This window comes from Equus asinus, chromosome 10, assembly GCF_041296235.1.
Source record: "Equus asinus isolate D_3611 breed Donkey chromosome 10, EquAss-T2T_v2, whole genome shotgun sequence".
NCBI classification, from domain to species: Eukaryota; Metazoa; Chordata; class Mammalia; order Perissodactyla; family Equidae; genus Equus; species Equus asinus.
Window position 1 is genome coordinate 63,529,431 of NC_091799.1, and position 23,690 is coordinate 63,553,120.

Genomic DNA, 23,690 nt, shown 5'->3' on the forward strand with positions numbered 1-23,690 from the left:
CTGCGGTGGTGTGATTTTAGTCTTGGCTAGAGATGGAAAATTGAACTGGATAAGTTCTTTTGGTCCCTTATACTTGTGATTCTAGGTCAAATCTTTGTTGTTTCATGGAAAACACAAATGGGTTAAGTAAAATGAGACTCCTTCGTTTATAAATATATTTTCCCCGGCTTCCTCATCCTTTTGAAAGTAAACGGAATGTAAATAAATACTGTTTTTCACACTGTAAATTGTGTTTCTTTTTTGGCGTTTATTTGGGTCAGTTGGAGAGCATCCTCAGGTGCTAAACATCATTGCCTTGGCCAGTGTTCTCACATCAGTCATTTATTTCTGTGGTAAAATAAGGAAGATTTGGGCTTTTGAACTGGCCTTTAGGAGGGTGCTTTGCCCGTCTCTGTTGCTTTGCTTTGCCCTGTTGCAAGTCGTAGTACACTTAGATTTTGGAGTATCTGGAAGGGTGCTTCTGGGAGCAATTGCCCGAAAAGCTGAGAGTAACACTCACCGATCTGCTTGCTCTGCCCTCTGGACTGATTTTCCTTCGCTCTTGAGATCTGCCCTGGTTCTTTTGAAGCCGAATGCCTCCTACATTGACTCAGTTTTTGCTTGCTTAAAAATGGATAAAAGTATTCCTGTTGGTTTGGGTACCACTTTACCTTCAAATATGTGAAGTAATGGGAGATATTTCGTGTTTTAGGATTTATTCTCAGATGTTGGAATTCTCTTTAGAGCAAAGTCTGCTCTTAAGAGATGTCTACTTTCTGCAGTATTTATGCTCCTAGAGAGTTTACTTTCCAGAGTCTTCTTTCCTGTGCTTATCTTTGGAAATATATGTTACTGTTTTCTTTCTTTCTTTTTCCCTTAAGATTACTTTTTGTTTTTTAAGTATAGCATACTTATGGAGCGGTCATAAAACATAACTACTACTTAAGTGTGAAATTGCTAAGTGGATAATACCAATTTTCATATTGGTTGTACCAGTTAACTCTCTCATCAACGGAGTGTAAGAGTTCCTTTACTTAATATCCTCACCAAAACGTGCTATCGTCAGAGTCTGAATTGTCACTGTGGTGGGTGTGTAATGATATCTCAGTATGGTTTTACTTTGTGTTACTTATATGGTTGAAAACTTTCTCCATATATTTTTTGACTTTTTCCGCTTTTCGAATTTTGATATCAGCTTGTCAAGCTGCACACGCACACACACACAAATTAGCACACAAACGCTGTTGAGATTTTGATTTTGATTGTATTGAATCTATAAATCAATTTGGAGAGAATTGCTATCTTTAAGGTATTAAGTCTTCTGGTCCATAAATGTAGTTTATCCTTCCGTTTATTTAGAATAAATGAGAAAAAAATTAAATTTCTCTGTAAAGGTTTGCAAATCTCTAGTTAGATTTGTTCCTAGGTATTTGGTACTTTAAAAAAATGTTAGTATCAAAATTTTCAAATGCATCTAAAAGTGGAAATATTAGTACCAATCCCTAGTTTCAACAGTTATTATTCAACTGATAAATACCTTGGTATTTGATCCTATTGTAAATGGGGTTATTTTAAAATTTAAATTTTCTGTTTGTTGCTTACATATAGTATAAAACTGATTTTTGTATGCAACAACCTTGCTAGGCTTTCATATTAATTCTAAACATCAAGTGTGATTCTTTTGGATTTCCTACATTCATCACATCATAAGCAACAATGACAGTTTTGTTTTTCATTTCTGTGGTCGACAGCATCTAAAATGTCCCCAGTGATCCCTGCCTCTTGGTGTTTATGCCTGTGGAATCTGCTCTCCTTGAGTGTGGGCTGGATCTCGTGACACACTTCTAACATAGAATATGGCAAAAGTGACGGGCTATCACTTTGGGATTAGAACACAAAAAGGTTCTGGCTTCCGTCTTGCTTGCTGTCTCTCTCAGTCTCTCCCTGGCCTGCCCTGTTGTGAGCTGCCTTGTGCAGAGGCCTGTCAGGCAGGGAACTATGTCTCTGCCCAACGGCTGGTGAGTGATCTTGGAGGCAGATTCTCCCTTAGTTGAGCCTTGAGGAGAAGGCAGCCTTAGCTGACACCTTGGCTGCAGCCTGTGAGAGACGCTGAGCCAGAGGACTCAGCTAAGCTGTGCCTGGATTCCAGACCCACAGAAACTATGTGATAATAAATAAGCCACTTAATTCTGGAGTAGTGTATTATGAAATGGAAGCTACAATATGCTTTCCAATTCTTATTTCCTCCCTCCCTTCTTCCCTCCTCCATTTTTTTATCATTATGAAGTGTCTTATCTCTAGTAATGCATGTTTGCAATCTTTCTGTATTCTTGTATTTTAGTCTTGTCCCTTGTAAACAGCTTATATTTGGATTATTTATTTTTTTAAGAAGCCAACTTGACAATCTTTATTTATTTATTCTTTGGTGAGGAGGATTCGTCCTGAGCTAATATCTGTTGCCAATCCTCCTCTTTTTGCTTGAGGAAGATTGTCCCTGAGCTAACATCTGTGCCAATCTTCCTCTACTTTATGTGTGGGATGCTGCCACAGCATGGCTTGATGGATAGTGTGTGGGTCTGTGACCAGGATCTGAACCTGTGAACCCCAGGCTGCCGAAATGGAGCACACGAACCCAACCACTATGCTACTGGGCCAGCCTCAAGGTGGTTTTTATTTTTATGTATAATTGCTTTTATTTATTTATTTATTTTTTACTTTTTATTGAGATTATGATAGTTTACAACTTTGTGAAATTTCAGTTGCACATTATTATTTGTCAGTCATATTGTAGGCACACCACTTCACCCTTTGTGCCCACCCCCAAGCCCCTCTTTCCCCTGGTAACCACTAATCTGTTATCTTTATCCATGTGTTTAATTTCCACATATGAGTGGAGTCATACAGAGATTGTCTTTCTCTATCTGGCTTATTTCACTTAACATAATACCCTCAAGGTCCATCCATGTTGTTGTGAATGGGACAATTTTATCCTTTTTTATGGCTGAGTAGTATTCCATTGTATGTATACATATATATATCTACACACACACACCATATCTTCTTTATCCAATCATCAGTTGATGGGCACTTAAGTTACTTCTGCGTCTTTGCTATTGTGAATAATGCTGCAACGAACATACAGGTGCATGGGTCTTTTTGAATTGCTGACTTCAAGTTCTTTGCATAGATCCCCAGTAGTGGGATGGCTGGGTCATATGGTATTTCTATTTTTAACTTTTTGAGAAATCTCTATACTGTTTTTCATAGTGGCTGCACCAGTGTGCATTCCCACCAGCAGTGTATGAGGGTTCCTTTTCCTCCACAACCTCTCCAACATTTGTTATTTTTTGTTTTGGTTATTTTTGTCATTCTAATGGGTATAGGGTGAAATCTTAATGTAGTTTTGATATGCGTTTCCCTGATGATCAGTGATGATGAACATCTTTTCATCTGCCCATTGGCCATCCATATATCTTCTTTGGAGAAATGTCTCTTCATGTCTCCTGCCCATTTTTTGATTGGGTTGTTTGATTTTTTGTTGTTGAGTTGTGTGAGCTCTTTATATATTATAGAGATTAACCCTTTGTCAGATATATGATTTACAAATATTTTTTCACAATTGTTGGGTTTTTTTTTTTTGTTTCAATCCTGTTTTCCCTTGCCTTGTAGAAGCTCTTTAGTCTGATGAAGTCACATTTATTTATTCTTTCTATTGTTTCCCTTGTCTGAGGAGACATGGTATCCAAAAAGATCCTTTTAAGACTGATATCAAAGAGTGTACTGCCTATATTTTCTTCTAGAAGTCTTATGGTTTCAGGTCCTACCTTTAAGTCTTTGATCCATTTTGAGTTTAGTTTTGTGAATGGTGTAAAGAATGGTTGAATTTCATTCTTTTACATGTAGCTGTCCAGTTTTCCCAACACTGTTTGTTGAAGAGACTTTCTTTTCTCCATTGTAGGCCCTCAGCCCCTTTGTCTAAGATTAGCTGTCCATAGATGTGCTGTTTTATTTCTGGGCTTTCAATTCTGTTCCATTGATCTGTGCACCTGTTTTTGTACCAGTACCATGCTGTTTTGATTACTGTAGCTTTGTAGTATGTTTTGAAGTCAGGGATTGTTATGCCTCCAGCTTTGTTCTTTTTTCTCAGGATTGCTTTAGCAATTTGGGATCTTTTGTTACCCCATATGAATTTTAGGATTCTTTGTTCTATTTCTGTAAAGAATGTCATTGGGAATCTGATTGGGATTGTGTTGAATCTGTAGATTGCTTTAGGTAGTATGGACATTTTAACTATGTTTATTCTTCTAATCCATGTACATGGAATGTTTTTCCATCTCTTTATGGTGTCATCACTTTCTTTCAAGAAAGTCTTGTGTTTTTCATTGTATAGGTCTTTCACTTCTTTGGTTAAATTTATTCCAAGATATTTTATTCTTTTTGTTGCGATTGTGAATGAGATTGTGTTCTTGAGTTCTCTTTCTGTTAGTTCGTTATTAGAATATAGAAATGCTACTGATTTATGTAAGTTGATGTTATACCCTGCACCTTTGCTGTAGGTGTTGATTATTTCTAATAATTTTCCAATGGATTCTTTGGGGTTTTCTATATATAAGATCATGTCATTTGCAAACAGTGAGAGTTTCACTTCTTCATGGCCTATTTGAATTCCTTTTATTTCTTTTTCCCACCTAATTGCTCTGGCCAAAACCTACAGTACTATGTTGAATAAGAGTGGTGAGAGTGGGCACTCTTGTCTTGTTCTGTTCTCAGAGGGATGGCGTTTAGGTTTTCCCTGTTGAGTATGACGTTGGCTGTGTGTTTGTCGTATATGGCCTTTATTATGTTGAGGTACTTTCCTTCTATACCCATTTTATTGAGAGTTTTTATCATAAATGGATATTGGATCTTGTCAAATGCTTTCTCTGTGCCTATAGAGATGATCATGTGGTTTTTGTTTCTCATTTTGTTAATGTGGTGTATCACTTTGATTGATTTGCGGATGTTGAACCATCCCTGTGTTCCTGATATAAATCCAAGTTGATCATGGTGTATGATCCTTTCAATGTATTGCTGTATTCAGTTTGCCAAAATTTTGTTGAGGATTTTTGCACCTATGTTCGTCAGTGATATTGGCCTGTAGTTTTCCTTCCTTGTGTTCTCCTTGTCTGGTTTTGGGATCAGGGTGATGTTGACTTCATAGAATGTGTTAGGATGTGCTCCATGTTCCTCAATTTTCTGGAATAATTTGAGAAGATTAAATCTTCTTTGAGTGTTTGGCAGAATTCTCCCGAGAAGCCGTTTGGTCCTGGACTTTTATTTTTGGGGAGGTTTTTGATTACTGTTTCAATCTCTTGTGCTTGGTCTATTCAGATTCTCTATTTCTTCCTGATTCAGTTTTGGGAGGTTGTAAGAGTCTAAGAATTTATCCATTTCTTCTAGGTTATCCATTTTGTTGGCATATAGTTTTTCATAGTATTCTCTTATAATCTTTTGTATTTCTGTGGTATCCATTGTGATTTCTCCTCTTTCATTTCTAATTTTACTTATTTGAGTCCTTTGTCTTTTTTTCTTAGTGAGCCTGGCTAAGGGTTTGTCAATTTTATTTTCTCAAAGAACCAACTCTTTGTTTCATTGATCCTTTCTACTGTCTTTTTTGTTTCAATTTCATTTATTTCTGCTCTAATGTGTATTATTTCCCTCCTTCTACTGACTTTGAGCTTTGTTTGCTCTTCTTTTTCTAATTCTGTTAGGTGTGGTTTGAGATTGCTAATCTGAGATTTTTCTTGTTTATTGAGGTGAGCCTGTATTGTGATGAATTTCCCTCTTAGGACTGCTTTTGCTTCATCCCAAATGAGTTGTTATGGCATGTTTTCATTTTCATTTGTCTCCAGATAATATTTGATTTCTCTTTTAATTTCTTCAATGATCCACTGGTTGTTCAGTAGCATGTTGTTTAATCTCCACATCTTTGCCCCAATCACAGCTTTATTGTTGTAATTGATTTCTAGTTTCATAGCATTATGGTCGGAAAAGATGCTTGATATGATTTCAATCCTCTTGAATTTGTTGAGGCTTGCTTTGTTTCCCAACATATGGTCTATGCTTGAGAATGTTCCATGTGCGCTTGAGAAGAGTGTGTAACCTGCTGTTTTTGGATGGAGTGTTCTATATATATCTATTAAGCCCATCTGGTCTAGTTTTTCATTTAATTCTACAATTTCCTTGTTGACTTTCTGTCTGGATGATCTATCCTTTGGTGTTAGTGGGGTGGTGAGGTCCCCTACTATTATTGTATTGTTGTTGATATCTCCTGTTAGTTTTGTTAATAGTTGCTTTATGTACTTTGGTGCTCCTGTGTTGGGTGCATATATATTTATAAGTGTTATGTCTTCTTCATGGAGTGTCCCTTTTATCATTATAAGCTGCCCCTCTTTGTCTCTTTACCTGTTGTGCCTTGAAGTCTACTTTGTCTCATATAAGTATGGCAACACCTGCTTTCTTATGTTCACTATTAGCTTGGAGTATCGTCTTCCATCCCTTCACTCTGAATGAATGCCCTTAATATTCTCTTTGTCGTTGACTTTTACAAGCTTCACTACTATATGGCTTGGGACTGGTCTTTTTACATTGATAAAGTTTGGAGCTTCTGTCACATGGATTTCCAGCTCTCTCCCCAGGTTTGGGAACCATTATTTCTTTAAACAGGCTTTCTGCCCCCTTCTCCTTCTCTTCTCCCTGTGGGATACCTACAAGCCTTATGTTGCATTTCCCAATTGATTCAGATATTTCTCGGAGAGTTTCTGCATTTCTTTTTAGTCTTAGTTTCTCTCCTCCTCCATCTGAAGCATTTCTATATTCCTATCCTCCAAATTGCTAATTCTCTCTATATTATCAGCCCTACTATTCAGGAAGTCCAGATTTTTCTTAATCTCCTCCATTGTGTTTTTCATCTCCAACATTTCTGATTGGTTCTTCTGTATAGTATCAAGCTCTTTTGTGTCATAGCTCCTGAACTCGTTGAGTTGTCTATCTGTATTCTCTTTTAACTCATTCAGATTTTTAATGATAGGTATTTTGAATTCATTGTCATTTAGGTTGTAGATTTCTATGTCTTTTGGATTGTTTTCTAGATGCTTGTCATTTTCCCTCTGTTCTGGAGATTTAATATATTTTTTCATACTGCTTGATGATGTGGATTTGTGCCTCTGCATAGAGATAGCATTTGCTTACTGCTTCCACTTGCTTCCACTGGGGGAAGGGGGCAGCAGCTGTGTAATCTGCACCAACTAGGATTCTTGTCTGCTCTTCCTGACTGAACCTGGCCTGTTCTTGGGATTGCAGTGGCCCTGTGAGATCTCCCATCATCTGTGGCAACAATCACAAGGGGGCTTTGGATTGCTGGTGCCTGCTCTTACAGACTGCCTAGACATGCTCCCTCCTTAGAGTCTGCAGCGGTGTTATGGGTTTTTGCATCAACCAGGAGCTGATTCACCTAGACTCTCAGCTCTGCCGCCATCGGGTTCTGCAGGATCTCCCTTGTCCTCTCTGGGCCACAGCAGAACTATAGGTACCTAATGCAGCCAGCGGTTAGCTCACCCAGCCGCACCACTTCTGCTTTTAGGTCACCCGGCTTTTGTGTTTGGTGTGCAGGGCCTCTCCACTAAGGCCAAGTAGAGGCTCTCCCTGTGGCTCTTGTGGGACCTTGGGTTTTCCCACTGGATCAAGGAACAGTCACACTGGGGCTCTGAATTGTCCCACTGGACTAAGGAGCAATCATGGGGGACTAAGGGCTGTAGTCATCTGTTTCCACAGTTGTGCCGCCGATGCACACGCCCACCCTTAGTGCTGTGGCAGTGCTATGAGTGTGTCAGCCAGGAGAGTGTCACTTGCAGGTACTAGGCTGTCTGGGGGCTGGAGAGTTTTCACCTATCTCCACCTCCTCCTCGGGTATAGTCTGCCCACCTTCTGATGTATAGCAGCATGGGTGTCTCAGGTGTCCTGAGGTGCTGTGTGGGTATCCTTTGTTGATCAATGAATGTCCAATTAGTTGTAGTTCGAAGCAGGAGAGACAAAGAAAACTGCTCACTCCGCCATGTTTCTGATGTCACCTCCAATTGCTTTTATTTTTTAGAAATGATGAGGAGAGAATGTCATCAGGATTGTCATTGCTCTGAGAGACTATGATAAGGAGTTTATCAAGGAGTGTTCTCTACAGAAAATTTGAGAGTACTAGAGCAAATTTTTAAGGTTGAATATCCCTTTTGTGAGTAGGGCTATGGAATTCAGCCATTCATCATTCTAATTCTCACACCTTTGTATTCTGGCATCTGCCTTCAGGGAAGTCATATTTGGGGTCTAGCAAATGTAACAGACATATGGGTCATGACTTAGCTTTCGTCTTTTCCAGGAGCTTGATTCTGATTGCCACATCTAGAAGAAAGTTTCTGTATATTGTTATAGGAAGTGTAACTTAAAAAGAGCTGGTATTTGTGAACTGTTTATCTACAAGAAGAAGAAACTAAATATTTCTGTTTGGAATGTCACAAAAATCTTTTATCATGATTAAAAGAGGAAGCAGTTAAAATGCTTTTTACTATGTGGATATGGCTATTTTAAATTATATGTTTACTTTTATCCTCAAGATCAAAAACCTGCAAATGTTACACACCTGGAGTAAAGTAAGAGTGTTACTACCTACTAAAATCAGTATTAAGAGACAATTCAAATGTACGTCTATCCATCATCATAGTATTTGCCTAAATTTGAAATATTCACTTAAGAATGAGACATTGGAAATTCTAATTTTATGGCATTTGGAATCACTTTTGCATTTCCTTGCTTAAGACAACATAACCTGCAAAAAGTATAATACTTTGACATCATTGTATTTTGGGTCTTCCAGGCAAACAAATTACTGTAAAACATAAACTGTGGTTATTCGGCCTTAAAGAAATTATTTGCTCCTGGATACCCAAGTGATTTGAAAGTTGGCATCTCGTACCACATTAATAAACAGAGAATTTGCTTATTTGTATTAACCTGGGAATGTATTTATTATTTGATTTTGTAGGACAAATATACTCCATGGGATAAGTGGAGGATATATTCCCAAATTTAACAGTATAATGAGTAACTTCTGATGGATTTTTCTATGTCTTAGTGTCTACTTAACTTTACTGTTCAAACTTGCAATTTGAGGAAATAAAATGGGAAGAATAATGGGATAATAGGGTAACAGCCCAACAAAAAATTTAAAATGTCACTTTCGGTTGTTTAGGGCATATTTGCGTTGCTATATAAGTTTCATAATTCCCTAGTGAATCTAAGAATTAGGTAAAAAACTGTTTACAGTTTTTTCAGATTCCATCTTGGAGAATTAAGTGAATCGTTTGTTTCATTTGAAGATCTAGAATAAATTATGTTTTCCGTAATAGATTATATTTTCCGTAAACCATGCCTATTTCATAACAAAAAATAAAATATGTATTTGACTAGGTCTACACACTTTCTAATACCTCTTTTGGGGCTCTTCTGTCAAAACTGAGAACACTTATAATATCTAGAGCCTTTTCTAGAGAATATAACAAAAAGTTATTCTTCCCTCTTCCAGGCCCCACAAATTTTACATATTGCAGCCAGCATCTCTCTAACAGTAATAACAAGGAGTCTTCTTGAATATTCCAGTAAAACAAATAAATCCTTATTTTAAACAAACAGAGGGCTAAAGATTACTTTATTTTTGTAAGAAATAAGTAAACTATAATTGATATTTAAAATTGAAGTACTTTCATTCTGATCAGTTGTAGACTAGTCCAACATGGGAATGAAGAGGCCTTTTGCTCAATTTCCAGTAAGAACTTGTGACCTTTTGAAGGGTCCTGGTGACAGATATTTCAGTGATAATTTACCAAGAGAGCAGAACAGTTTACTGCTAAGAATAGTATGCCAGAATGAAATGCAATCTCTGATTTTCTGAGAGCCCATGATTCCAGTTTATCTCCGTTACTCATATCTATATCTGTGTATATATATTTTAGAATCAGGTGTGTTTTAGACTCAATTATTTAAAAAAATCCAAAAACAAAGTCAAACCATAGGAAAGATATTTTGAAGATTAAAGTCATATGGCTGAAAATTACTTCATGTGAGATCTTATAACAGACCATAATATGAAGCGTTAAGGAAAATAAGTGAAATCAGCCTTCTTGTCTACTGATTCTGCATACTTTTTTATTAAACCTGGGGTTTTGTCCGTATGTAAGTTTGTCCTAAAGATTCCAGTCTTTTAAAAGCTTTTTGATACTTAGAAAAAAATTTTAAGACTTTTCTAACTGGAATGTATAGGGTGGTCAAATCTGATTGGATAATACTGCTTCAGTGTTTTCACTCTTCATAATCATCTGAAGCAGTAATTAACAATCAAAACATACACTGACATCGTTTGTAAGTTTCTTAAAACTTTCTACTTATCAAAATGCCAAGGATAATTAGACATAAAAACTGCTTAAAACTGGTGAAGGTTTTGATTTCAGAAAGTTCCTCGCTCAGCTTTTCACAAAGAATTGAGTTGGATGATCTGTTGAGGCCCTGGGAGGTGTCTGGTTTAGGCTATTCAGCTTTTCACATCATGATCTGTTGACCGAGGACAGATGTTCCCAGTAGGGGTCAGTCTTGTGTTGGTAATTATAGGACCATAAAGGAAAAACTATGGATTTTATTTAAAAGTCCGGTATATTTGATGTAATTAGTAAGCCTTTAATTGTGGAAAGCAGAAACTTAAAAATCCATCATCTTTATTGTAACAAAAGTAACTGTGAGTATTATTTCGGCTCCTCTATTGCCATATTTTTCCCCAAAGCCCCAGATATACCTTGCTAAATATTCTAAAAGCAGGCTATAAATGGTAAAAATGAGCAATTATCTAAATGCAGCAGCAGATAATTTGGAATAAATGCCAGATTATTAGATTTTAAAGTGAAAAAAATTGCAAAATTCACTTTGAGAAAAACCCCCCCACAGAGGTAGGATAATTTTGAGTAAGTCAGCCCCTCACCTTAGCTGTCTTATGCAATATGAGGATATCTGTGTCTGTTGCCTTTCCTTAAAATAAATCATGTTTGACTCTCATCTCTCAGACTAAACTAACTTTCTGATCTCTAAACCAAGCCTTTTATAGTAAATGCACAAATCGAAATCTTGGATAAAACATGTGTTTACAAATAATGCCTTTTGCGTTGTAGACAACAACATGCTGTATAAGCGGTCAAACAAGCACAGGCCGTAAACACCTTAGAGGTCACTGAGATGAACAGTGCCTTTACCTGAGTCGACAGCGTGGTGGAAAGAGCATGTTGTTAGCAACAGCAGTGATGTCATGGGACGGCCTGGGGAGGCTTTCATCTCCCACACCTCACGTCATCGTAATTAAGTAAACACTGGGTACTTGATAGGCAAATGCAACCTCACGGTAAGACCCTTAGTTCCTACTGTCCAACTAAATTATTACCCGAGGGTCCTTCCTACTAGAACTTGTAGCTCTAATATTGGGTAGAAATCAGCATGTTTGGATTTTAAGTTGTAGCACTACCAGTAAAACTTGCACAGGTCACAACCTCTCTGGGCTTTGGTTTCCTCCTGAGTTAAATGAAGGGATTGGATTTTGGAGCTCAGAGACCCCAATGTTTTCTGGGGACGGGAAGAGATTAGAAGTTGCCGAGAGTGGAGGGACCGGTGGAGTGTGCAGGTCCAGGTTGTTGTAACAAAGTATCTGAATTAAAAAAAAAAATGTCGAATTGCCCCATGTTGGCCAAACCGATCCTATGTGTAGAGATGACAATCTTTCCGTTGGGTGATCTGTAAGGTTGCTTCCGGTTCTAGTGTTTTATGATTTCTTCTTTTAACCATTTTCCTCGCTTGGCCCCTTATTGCCTTGTGCCTGTCATCCTATCTGCATCTCTTCTTTTCTCCTTTTCTTCTGAGTGGAACACTTGTATCAGCAGCTCATTTTGGTATCAAATAGAAGGAAACCAATAAGGGTAAGTTTATAGTCAATGCTAATGCACCATGAAATGTTTTTCTTCTGAAAGAAATTTTATCCTCCTCCTTAGGCTTGTCATAACGTGCCTAACTTAACTTGAACTACCGTTTGCCTCTGTTTATATTCTGTCAATTGGTTTAATCCATAATAGCTAACAAAAGTTTTCCTTTATTAGTGTCGATACTTGTGTGTTAGAAATTTGTGCCTGTCATCAAGGTTGTTGATAAAATGCTCAAGAATTTTTGCTGGTCACCGTGCCAGCCTAAATTGCTGGAGCCAGTCTTCAGTCTGCTGGCATATGATATGTCTATTTTTGCTAACAAGTGGCTTTTCACCTACATTGTCTTGTTGGTTAGACCAAAACAAATAATGTCTTTCCTTCCTAGAGCACTTTGAATAGTGAATTTACGTTTATTTTCTATTTAATCTTTCAAATCTCAGTGGGCAGACAGAAACAGAGAGCAAACTGAGGTTCAGGGAGGTACCCAGTGACAATGCAAAACTTCAACTCTGGTCTTCTCTCTGATGTTCTGACACCCTTCTACGTCACCACACTAATCTTGTCACATCAGGCAAGGTAGGTGGACTTGATCCAAGCAAATCTCTGCAAGAAGGGGCTTATTTTTGGTTCCCTGTGTCCCCCATCTGTGCTCCCTCTTTCTTATCGGGGTCCTTTTCTCTTCACCCTCCACCTCCTCAGCTGTGCTCCTGTGTTTACTGAGCATCGGTTTTGTATGAGAGAACTTGTGGGAGCCTGCGAGACAGCCCAGTGCTGCGTGGCGTTGCCCTCTCGCTTCAGGGTCACCCCTACGGTGCCTACCTTGGCCCTCAGCATAAGTTTTCTAGGTTGCACTGCGTTTCTTCATGAATACTAGTTAGCTATCCAAATAGTTAGAGCTCTTTCACTCATTCATTTTTCTTTTTTTGGAGTCTTAATATGCCAGGCCCTAGGCTGGGCAATGATGGGGGAAGAAACGTGGATCTAACTCTGAAGGAGCCCCAGCCCAGTGAGGAAAACGCGCATGTCGACATGGAACTATAGATGATGACAGCAGTGCTGCAGAGCCGTGTAGAGTGCAGGGGGCACAGAGGAGAGAAGGGCAATGTTTCCAGCATGGTTGGAGTGGTACGGAATGTGTCACTGAGGAGCTAATATTTAAGCTGAGTCCTGAAGAACATGTCCACCAGCGAGGAAGGCAGGGCAGAAGGCATTTCCTCAGTGGGACCAGCAGGAAATAAGGCTTTCGTGGCAGCTAGAAATGATTTGCCATTCCATGTTGTCCAGGTAATACTAATATTTTAATGTAGGGTCTTAAATGGCTTTATCTAAAGGGGTAAGTAATAAAGGGATTTCATGAACTGTGGCAGAGCAGGCCGGGGATTTATTTTAAGTGAGGAGTTTTATCGCCTCTCTCAAATAACATCTCCAAGGTGGCTTCCTCTTCTACTTATTCCAGCCCAGTGGATCCGGATCTTAGTGCTCTTTAAAATTAACTTTTGGATGCTTTTTAGGTTGCTGCTGGATCTTGAGTCTTCCTAAATTTTCACAGGGCATGCCTGCCTTCGTTCGTACTGATGCATTTACAAGGTTGCAAAAAATTGTTGGTGTTGATGAACCTTCCTTGTGCTTTATTTAAAGGAGTGATCCTTTTACTTGCCTGTTTCTATTTTTCCATCAACAGCCTGAAATGCCATGCCTCTGGGTCTATACTGTTCCGTTTCATAACATTTAATAAATGTTAGAACTGGCTTTGCAAATGCATTGCCTTAATCTCGTTGCCTGCAGTGAGGTGCTTTTAATATTTTCTCCACATGTGAACTCAGTGTTTTCCTTTAGCTTTTCTTTAATTTCCATGTGGTTAATCCCCTTCTACTGCAGGGAGCCTGGATATTAATAGATTTCTCCTGTTCAGTCTATCTTTAATAATTTGTTTTTTACATTCAGTGAACACATCCATCACAATAAACGGTCCTTTCCCTGTTTGTGTTGACTTGCATTTATATAAACCAGACTCCCTCTTTTTATCATTATTAATGTTCATGGTAATTTTCAGTAGCTTGGGAGGCCGGGTACTAGAGCTGGCTCAGAGCTTCAAGTTGTCCTATTAGATCAAAGGACTCATGTCAGGACACATAGTTTCACGTTTTATCGTTAAGTCAAAACCAAGGTTACGTGTTTTTTTCCCCTAAATTGACAATATAAAATGAGAGTATTAAATAAGCATCTCTAAATTAAATTATTCCTCATTTCATTAAAATGTTCTTGACTTGATAGCTCTTTTATGCACTGAAAGATGCAAAATATTCCCATTACCAATGTTGAATATTTTCATAATCAGAAGCCCAATTTTATAAACTTTTATAGCCACTAGTAGGTATAAGTAGGAAATTGAGTTATAAGAAGTTAACATTGGTCATACTTGGATGCTATGGCTTTCTGCTAGTTCAATTTATTTTAACAGCCTAGAATGGTATAGTTAAAAAATTCATGTATATTATTTTTATGCTTCATTCTTTTAATATAAGGTAATTTTTTTCTATCACTATGCATGTCTTTGGTGTGCAGATGGTAGGAAAGTATATAATTGGCAGGACTTGTATTGCTGTTCTTTAGGCAAAAACAAACCGGGTCCAGAGATCATCAGACTTTTTATAGCTTGTGCAGGCTTCTCAGAAAACATCTTTCAACATAGCTCTCTGCGCTTTGAGAACTTCCAGAACCAGTCACTCTGCTGTAAGATAGTCTCATGCTTTCCTATTACAGTGGTCCCCCCTTATCTGCGGTTTTGCTTTCCACGATTTGTCACCAGCAGTCAATCAAGGTCTGAAAATATTAAATGGAAAATTCCAGAAATAACTTGTAAGTTTTAAATTGTGAGCTGTTCTGGGTGGCATGATGAAATCTCATGCCATCCCATTCTGTCCTACCCAGGACGTGAATCATCCCTTTGGTGGATCCCCAACCACTGATGCTGTCATGGCTCGATGATCCTCCTTCTGACACAAAACCTAATGCTACGTCACAATGCGTACATCACTCACCTCACTTCATCTCATCACGTAGACTTTGTAGCATCTCACATCATCACAAGAAGAAGGGTGAGTAGGGTACAATAAAATACTGAGAGAGAGAGACCACATTCACATAACTTTTATTATGGTATATTATTATAATTGTTCTATTTATTATTATTGTTAATCTCTTACTGTGTCTAATATATAAAGTAAACTTTATCGTAGGTACATATGTATAGGAAAAAAGATAGCATACATAGGGTTTGGTACTGTCCATGGTTTCAGGCATCCACTGGGGGTCTTGGAACATATCCTCCATGGATAAAGGGGGAAAATTGTACTAACTGTTTTGATTATTCAGCAACCTCTTCAGATACTAATGGCAATTCTGTAATTCCAGTTGTATACACTTTTTCATTTCTTAACTGTACTACTTAAATATTGTGACATTTTGGGAGCACTTAAATATTTGTTTCAAAACCCTACATCTTTGTTACATTTTCTATAGTAAATTCTATACGTTAGAAGTGCTGAAAATATTTCTTTTTAATTATTCCAGAATTTCTCATTTCAACTTTTTACTTTTGTAGCTTTTTTTTGGTATCTCCAATATAATTTTAAATAATCAGTTAATTTTTGTTTTTAGGATTCAGTCATCTCTACTACCGTATTTCATTACTTCTAAGACATACATTTCATTTTTTTCTCCATGTTTCAGCATCTCTGAAACTAGAATGCACCTTTCAAATTGATTGTGTGTCACAGTTGTCAGCATTTAAACATCTTTTTAGTGGTACAAAAATTAGTGGTATCCTAGATTTTATAAAATGTACCATTTTCTTTTTTTCTTTTTTTTAAACCACTTTATTGAGGTATGATCGCCATACAAAAAGCTGTACATTTATAATGTATACAACTTTATGGGTTTGGAGATAAGTGTACCTCCATGAAACCAGCACCACATCTTTGCCACAAACATCCATCACCTCCAAAAGATTTCTCCTGCCCTTTGTATTTATTATTATTTTTTGTGTGTGATAAGAACACAACATAAGATCTACCCTCTTGGCAAATATTTAAGTATACAATACCATGTTGTTACTTATGGCACTGTGCTGTCTCTAGGACTTATTCCTCTCTTGCATCACTGAGCTTTGTACCCTTTAACTAATAGTTCCTGTTTCCTCCTCCCGTCAGCCCCGCCCACCCCGATAACCACCGTTCTGCTCTGCATCTCTGAGTTTGGCTATTTTAGGTTTCTTTTGTTAGTGGTATCATGTAGTATTTGTCCTTCTGTGTTTGGCTTATTTCACTTAGCATCATGTCCTCCAGGTTTATTCATGTTGTCACAAATAGCAGAATTTCCTTCTTTTCTTAAGGCTAAATACTATTCCATTGTGTGTATATGCCACATTTTCTTCATCCATTCATCCATCAGTGGACTTTTAGGTTGTTTCCGTATCTTGGCTATTGTGAATATGCTGCAGTGAACATGGAGGTGAAGACATCTCTTTGAGATTGTGATTTCAATTCCTTTGGATATATTTTTATTTTCTAAGGACAGATAACGGGAGGTGGTTCATGGTCTCAGTGACTTTTTTGATGTATTGAGGAACCATTCCTGAGTGTTCTGAGTCTGCTTCTTTTCTGTCCTAATCTTTCTCATGCAAGTTTACTTTCCAACTTGTTCATTTATCTATTCATTCTCTTCAATTAGTGAAAGTTAAGTATATAACAGAAGGTAAAATTTTTTGAAAGATGCTATATGCTCTGCTCTCCTGAATTTCTATGTGTATGACTTTGTTCCTGGTCAGGCACAGGCATCTTTCTGTAGCAGGGGGTGGGGGAATGAGAAATTATGGGACTAGGATGGGATTAGGGCTTTTATAACAGGAATACAAAGAAAAAGTCAGTGTTCAGCTTTTAATTACCATAGGATATTTTTAATAGTGCTAGCAGCATGGGAAGCTTGATTTTCCGTGTCAAGAGACTTGTCAAGAGAAGGAAGGATTTTCTAAATTTCTTTAAGGCTCTGAAATATTAAAAGAAAAGTCTAGACGTGGAATTTCTTTCAGAGTCTAGAGGGTTTGGTTCCTCTGAGAAGAAGGATTTGGATCAGAGCAAGTGCAGGCCCTACCCTTCTGGTCCCATGGGCTAATAGTCTATTTTTTCCTTAAGGTCCTTGCTTTCGTCCTTCTTAGGGCTGGGCCTCCAATGGGGAGAGCATAGACACATCAGGAAAGGCATGGAGGAGACAGATCATTTGAGCTAGTGGTCTGCTCCTGGTGGAAGCGTGAGGGAGCCAAGGACTCTAGTTCTAGGTCAACTTAAGCCTTTAGCTCTGGACCATGACCAATGTAGTGTGAGGGCGATGACATGGGGTAACCTTGGAGAAAGCTAGAAGGGTGAGACTGACGTGTGCTCCTGGCTCCCCAAGGCGGTGCTGAGTGTGCAGGGGATTGTGTAGTTTTTCCATGCCTGGAATTTTCCACAGCCTCAGAGATGCTGGAAGGGCCAGTGGACCAGAACAGGCCTGATCAGAGTGAAGAGGGTGTAGTGTGAGGAACTTTTAAGAGCGGAGGCCGGAGTACAGTTCCTGGCATAGACACTGCCTCGACTGCAGGCTGTATTGAGTAGTCGCAACAATGACCATGTGGCCCACAAGGCCTAAAATATTTACTATCTGGTCCTCTAGAGAAAAATTTTGCCAACTTCTGCTATAGGAAATCCTAAAATTTAAGACTATAATCATGAACATTTATGAATTGCTCTTAGACGAAAACGGTAGCATAGAATGACTTAGAGGAAGGCTTACAATAACGGATTATTTAATTTGATGATTTATTGGAGAATAAAATGATGAATTATCTTAGTTTGGCTGTTATAACGAATGACCACAGACTGGGTGGCTTAGACCACAGAGTTTTCACGGTTCTGGAGGGTGGGAAGTCCAGGATCAGGGTGCCGGCAGATCTGGTATCTGGTGTCCTCTTCCAGCTTGGGGGACTGCCGCCTTCTCGTTGTATCCTCACCTGGCAGAAAGAACGCTAGCTAGCTCTCCGGCCTCTTCTTATAGGGGCACTAATCCTGTTCATGAGGGTGGAGCTCTCCCAAACTGATTACCTTCTCCTACAGTCACGCTGGGATTAGGGCTCCAACATATGAGTTTTGTTGGGGGGACACAAACATTCAGTCCATAACATGAATCTGAAGAAATCATATATACTCTGAATTGAACTGATTAATCTCAATTTGGAAAAGAGGAGAAGCAAAGAGAAAGAATCAAATCCAGAGCTAACAGTGGCCAACAAAGCCCTAAATTTTACCATATATTAAGTACCAGACTGAATCAAGTACGAACAAATGTTGTAATGAAAAAGTGGAAGAACAATGTTGTGAAAAACCGTATATCATCTTGACAAGTTAAAAGGACTCATTTGACCAAATCTATATATTTCTATATATGGTTTAAATGAAAATGATTGTAGCAGGTATTATATATTTTATGGCTCTTCACTTTAACTGGCTTTTAAATCAAATATGATTCTTGACTGCATCAGATAAAAAGGCATATGATGGGGCCGTGGTTAAGTGCGCACGTTCTGCTTTGGCGGCCCGGCGTTCACTGGTGCAGATCCCGGGTGCGGACATGGCAACGCTTGTCAAGCCATGCTGTGGTAGGCGTCCCACATATAAAGTAGAGAAAGATGGGCACGGATGTTAACTCAGAGCCAGTCTTCCTCAGCAAAAAGAGGAGGATTGGCAGCAGTTAGCTCAGGGCTAATCTTCCTCAAAAAACAAAGAAACAACAACAACAAAAGGCATATGATATATTTAAATTTTGTTAATTGACATAATCCTGACTTATTGCCCAGTAGGGTGGAGGCTTGTTAGGAGGATTGGATTAGCTACCATAGATAACTCGCTTTGCTTTGCCTTCCTTTCCTTCCCCTCTCCTGCCATCTCCATGTAGGGTAAAAGAATTTGCCCCCCCAAACCTGTATACAATGCATCAGTTAAAATAACCACAATATGGGCTTGTATGTAACATGAGAAAGGAGTTCTCTTTCTGTCCCTTCTTCCTTTGGCTAAAGCCTCTTAAAGCAAATCACAGCTGTGATGGTTGAAAAACTCTTGAGAATATTCTAAAAACCATTGAATTGTACATTTAATTAGGGGAGTTGTATGCTATGTGAAATATACCTCAATAAAGCTGGTACAAAAAAAGTCACAAGAGAAAATAAAAACTTAGTGCCCAGTTCATGGAATAGAATTAAAAAGATAAAAATATATTCAGCACCTGCTACGTGCTAGAAATACACAAATGGATAGATGTGAGTATCCGAAGTGCCCAGCAACTTAAGATAATTCAAATGTTTGCTTTTGTTGAAGGTCATAAAAATGCTGTCAAATAGTTTTATTTCTGTGGGTGTAACTGTCAGGACGAAGCTATGTGTAGAGAATACAATATTAGGCAGAACAGAACAGAGATGTATTTTCTAGGTTGAAAGTAATTAAATTATGGATCTGTAAGCCTAAGTTTTTCTTTTTGGACTCATTTTAACAATGTTTCCATTGTTCAAGACAATTTTGGAACCATTTTTCTTTGTCTTTTTTCAGGCAGGAAAATGTCAGGTAAGAAGGAGAAATAGTGAAATGTGCACATGTTCCTTTTTGTTGCCCTCCAGTCATGAACGGAGCTCCACTCAGGACTTCAGTTTAATCTCTCGCTTGACTTGGAAAGGAGAAGGTACATTAAAAAAATGAAAACAAAACAGAACAACAACAAAACAAAGCGGGAAGGGCAAGTGTTCTGCTCCACTTTAAGAGACTGGTGTTCTAGACTCACAAGGAGCCTCCTGGCTGTCGCAACCGTTGTTAGTCGAAAAAGTGTGAGCTTAAGGGAACTCAGGGGAAACGTTTTTCTTCATTTTATTCTCAAAATAGAGGCAGGAATAAGGCAGGGGAAAATATAGACGAGTAAATATAGTCATTGTCTCCTTAGGATAATTGGTGATAAAGTGCTCGTGCGTCTTATTCTCATTCCATCAAGTCATTTTCTAATTGGCTGTCCTTGAAATACTGTTTTTTTTCTATTTGCTCGTTTACTTCTATTTTCCTGTTAATGTCCTTTTTTAGTGGTGGGGCAACTCTACCCTGCTGAATGATCAAACGTGCAGGCTAGTATATCTGGGGGTTAGAAGCTCATTCAGTTTCTTGTCATTTCTTCCAGCATGTGGGGAAGCGCTGTTGATGGCCCATTTTTGCAACGTAGAGCCTGTCTCCTGTGAGAGACCCAGAAGCTCCTTCTTTGATAATTAGTCTCCTGCCTCGGTCAGAGCTGTTAAGAACTCTGTATGAACTGCCACCACTTGTGGGTGTGTGGAACCCCGTGAGCTTCCTATAGCTACAGCTGCAGGTGACATTTTGAGACACTTCTGCAAGGCTTTCTCAACTTACCTTAAAGCAGTGGTTCTCAGACTTCAGTGTGCATTCGAATCACCTGGAGGGCTTGTTAAACCAGATGGCTGGGCTCCACCTGGAGAGGTTTATTCGTTAGGTCTGGGATGCAGCCTAAGAATCTGCATATCTAACAAGTTCCTAGGTGATGCTGATGCTGCTTGTCCTGAAGACACGCTCCAAGATCCACTGGGGTTTTTAGCTGAAATGGGTATGTAAACACCCTGAGTAAAATGGAGAAACCAATGCAGTGAATTATTGAATAAATATTTGTCATATATCACAGAGTGCAGTGTATTATGTGAGGCGTTTGGGGACTATTTCAGCTAAATGTGTACAATTCTGGCCACCTAAGATCTTAATAGTAATTGTAAGACAGTGTTTTTGTTTACCGAGTAATTTGAATAATCTCTTAGAGCATGTTATTTAAGAAAATTCTTCTCCCTCTTGTATAAAATACTAATCTAATAGTTTCTTATTCAATATAAAAATGAAATATTTCACATAAGCAGTTATTGACTATTTTTTTCAGGTTTTTCCCCCTATAAAATAATTTTAAAATAGAAAAGATGTGGTCTTCAAAAGATCAAACTTTGCAAATACGTGGCAATAACAAGAATGATTTCCCTGTTGAAGTCCATTTGTAAAAGCAGACTTCACGGGTCCACCTGGTGGCCCAGTAGTTAGGTTCACGTGCTCTGCTTCAGTGGCCCAGGGTTTCACGGTTCGAATCCTGGGCACGGACATGGCACCGCTCATCAAGCCATACTGAGGCAGCATCCCACATGCCACAGCTAGAGGGACCCACAACTAAAAATACACACCTATGTACTGGGGGGCTTTGGGAGAAAAAGGAAAGATAAAATCTTTAAAAAAAAAAAAGCAGACTTCACTTACATTTTTGGTTCTATCTTTTATAAATGGTCAGAGTTGCTTTTATTAAGATTATGTACTTCAGTGGCCTCCAGACCAGGTTACGAGTAGCTTTTTAGACCTAAGGCCTAAGAGCTTGGCTTAGAGAGCCAAAGATCTCTCAGCTGGTATCTCAGCTCAGTCATTTAGGCAAATTATTTATCCTCTGTGAAGAACCAATCTCCGCTTGTTGACCTCTCATTGCATATTTGTTTTCTATTTCTTTATCTGTGTTCTTATTTTTATTTCCTTCGCTCTGTTTCTTTGACTTTTAATTTGCTATTTTTCTTTGAACTTTGTCACATAAATGCTTAGATCATTGATTTTCAGAATTTTGTCTTTTCTAATACATGCATATAAAGCTATAATTTTTCCTCTAAGCATAGCTTTAGTAGCCTCCAATGAGTTTTCATGTGCATTATTTCTATTATAAGTCAGTTTGAAATGTATTTTTAATTTCTATTGTGATTTCATGGGTCTATGAGTTGTATAGAAGTATATGTCTTAATTTGTAAACATATGGGGGTTATTTAATGTCTTTGAGCATAAATTTCTTTATCTTTGAAATATAACAGAGTTGTTGGGAAGACCAAAAGAGCTAATGTAATCAAAATGCTTAGCACAATATATGGCAAAATCAATTTTCCATAAATGGTAGCTATTGCTGTTTTTTTAATGCTACCGATGTCCAAAGTAAGAAAACTTAGCTTACCTTCCTATACAATAGTTTGCACTGGAAAAAGCCCTCATTTCTATGCACAACATATATAAAGTACCCATAATGTTTGTACTTTACAGATTCACCCTATGGAAATTGTTTTTCTTTTTCCTAAAGATTGGCACCTGAGCTAACATCTGTTGCCGATCTTTTTTTTTTCACTTCTCCACAAAGCCCCCCCAGGACATAGTTGTATATTCTAGTTATAGGTCTTTCTGGTTGTGCTATGTGGGATGCCGCCTCAGCATGACTTGATGAGCAGTGCCATGTCCGTGCCCAGGATCTGAACCAGCAAAAGCCCGGGCCACCGAAGCAGAGCACACGAACTTAATCACTTGACTATGGGGCCGGCCCTGGAAATTTTCTGACTGATGGATTTAGCTATTCTTTTTCAGGGCTAACTTTCCTGCTGATCTTATTGTATAGCAAAGACCATGTGAAAGTTTGATTTTTATCTTTATTTAAGTGCTTTTATATCCTAGAGTCTAATATATACATTTTTACTTTTTAAAATTTGACATATCTCAATTCTATGTGTATACTTAATGTAGTATTATTTTAACTCAAAAACTTTGCAAATTAATGTGTCTTAACATTTGTTGGTGTCTAGTAATTGAGGAAATATAATTGTAGTTTTTTGTTGGTTTTAAAACCACTAAATTGGTTTTATGACTCACAAATGGGTCATATTCCATAACTTGGAAAATGCTGACTTATATATATCGTAGTTAATTCCTGGGGCTGGCAGGTTGCTTTATAGGGTTCTGTGAGCCAGGAAGGAGGACAAATGGTTATTAGGCCTGTATTCAATAATATCCCGCTACAAGAGTCACAGCGTGGTAAAGTGGCTTGTCTTTGGCTTCTCTCTGCCTTCCTTTTGGTAACGTTCTCCTATCACCTGCTTCCATCCCATTCCCCCTGCTGTTGTAAAATCGCCGACATGGATGTCATTTGGTAATTATAGTTTTAATTCAAATGTTTATGGCATGCTCACATGGGCAGTTCAAATGGTTCTGAGAAGTTTTAAACACTCTCCTTCAGGATTGTCTCAGGAACAGGCTTCCCAAAGCCAGAGGGGATATTACACACAGGATAAGGCTGGAATCTGTCTCAGAACCACTATGTACAAGGGCTTTGTCTGGTTGGTGCAATTTAACTCAGTTTGGGGGAGATGTTTGGTAGAATAACCTGTTTCCCAAGGTTTTTTTTTTTTTTAATCAAGTTTTCCCAAAGTGTTTAATTGCCATTTGGAAAAAATTACCCAGGTGATTCTAATGTGCAGCTGGGGTTGAGAGCCACTGGGAAGTTGATCTAGGGAATTTCATTTTCCCTTCTCTGACTTTCTTGGCCAGGCTCTTCCCAAAATAGCTCTACCCCACATGACCATGTTAGGAGAAACTGGTTTTTATTCTACACTTAAAGACAAGGCTTAACTTGCAAAAACCCCTGGGAGTTCCTCAAAAAGTTAAAATTATCATATGAGCCAGCAATTCTACTTAGTTATATATTCAAAGGAATTGAAAACAGGTATTCAAACAAAAACTTGTACATGAATATGATATTGTGGCT

The 23,690-nt window shown here is 38.3% G+C and overlaps 1 protein-coding gene across 2 annotated transcripts in view; it reads left to right on the top strand.

Moving 5' to 3' along the window:
• Positions 1-13,085: 13,085 nt before the first annotated feature.
• Positions 13,086-23,690, top strand: part of PDE4D (phosphodiesterase 4D) — a 1,407,338-nt gene continuing 1,396,733 nt past the window's right edge. Inside the window, exon 1 of one of the 2 annotated variants that reach the window (XM_070519632.1) lies at positions 13,086-13,301. The gene's annotated coding sequence lies outside the window, so the exon portion shown is untranslated. The remainder of the gene's footprint in view (positions 13,302-23,690) is intronic. The other variant, XM_070519633.1, reaches the window with a different exon arrangement.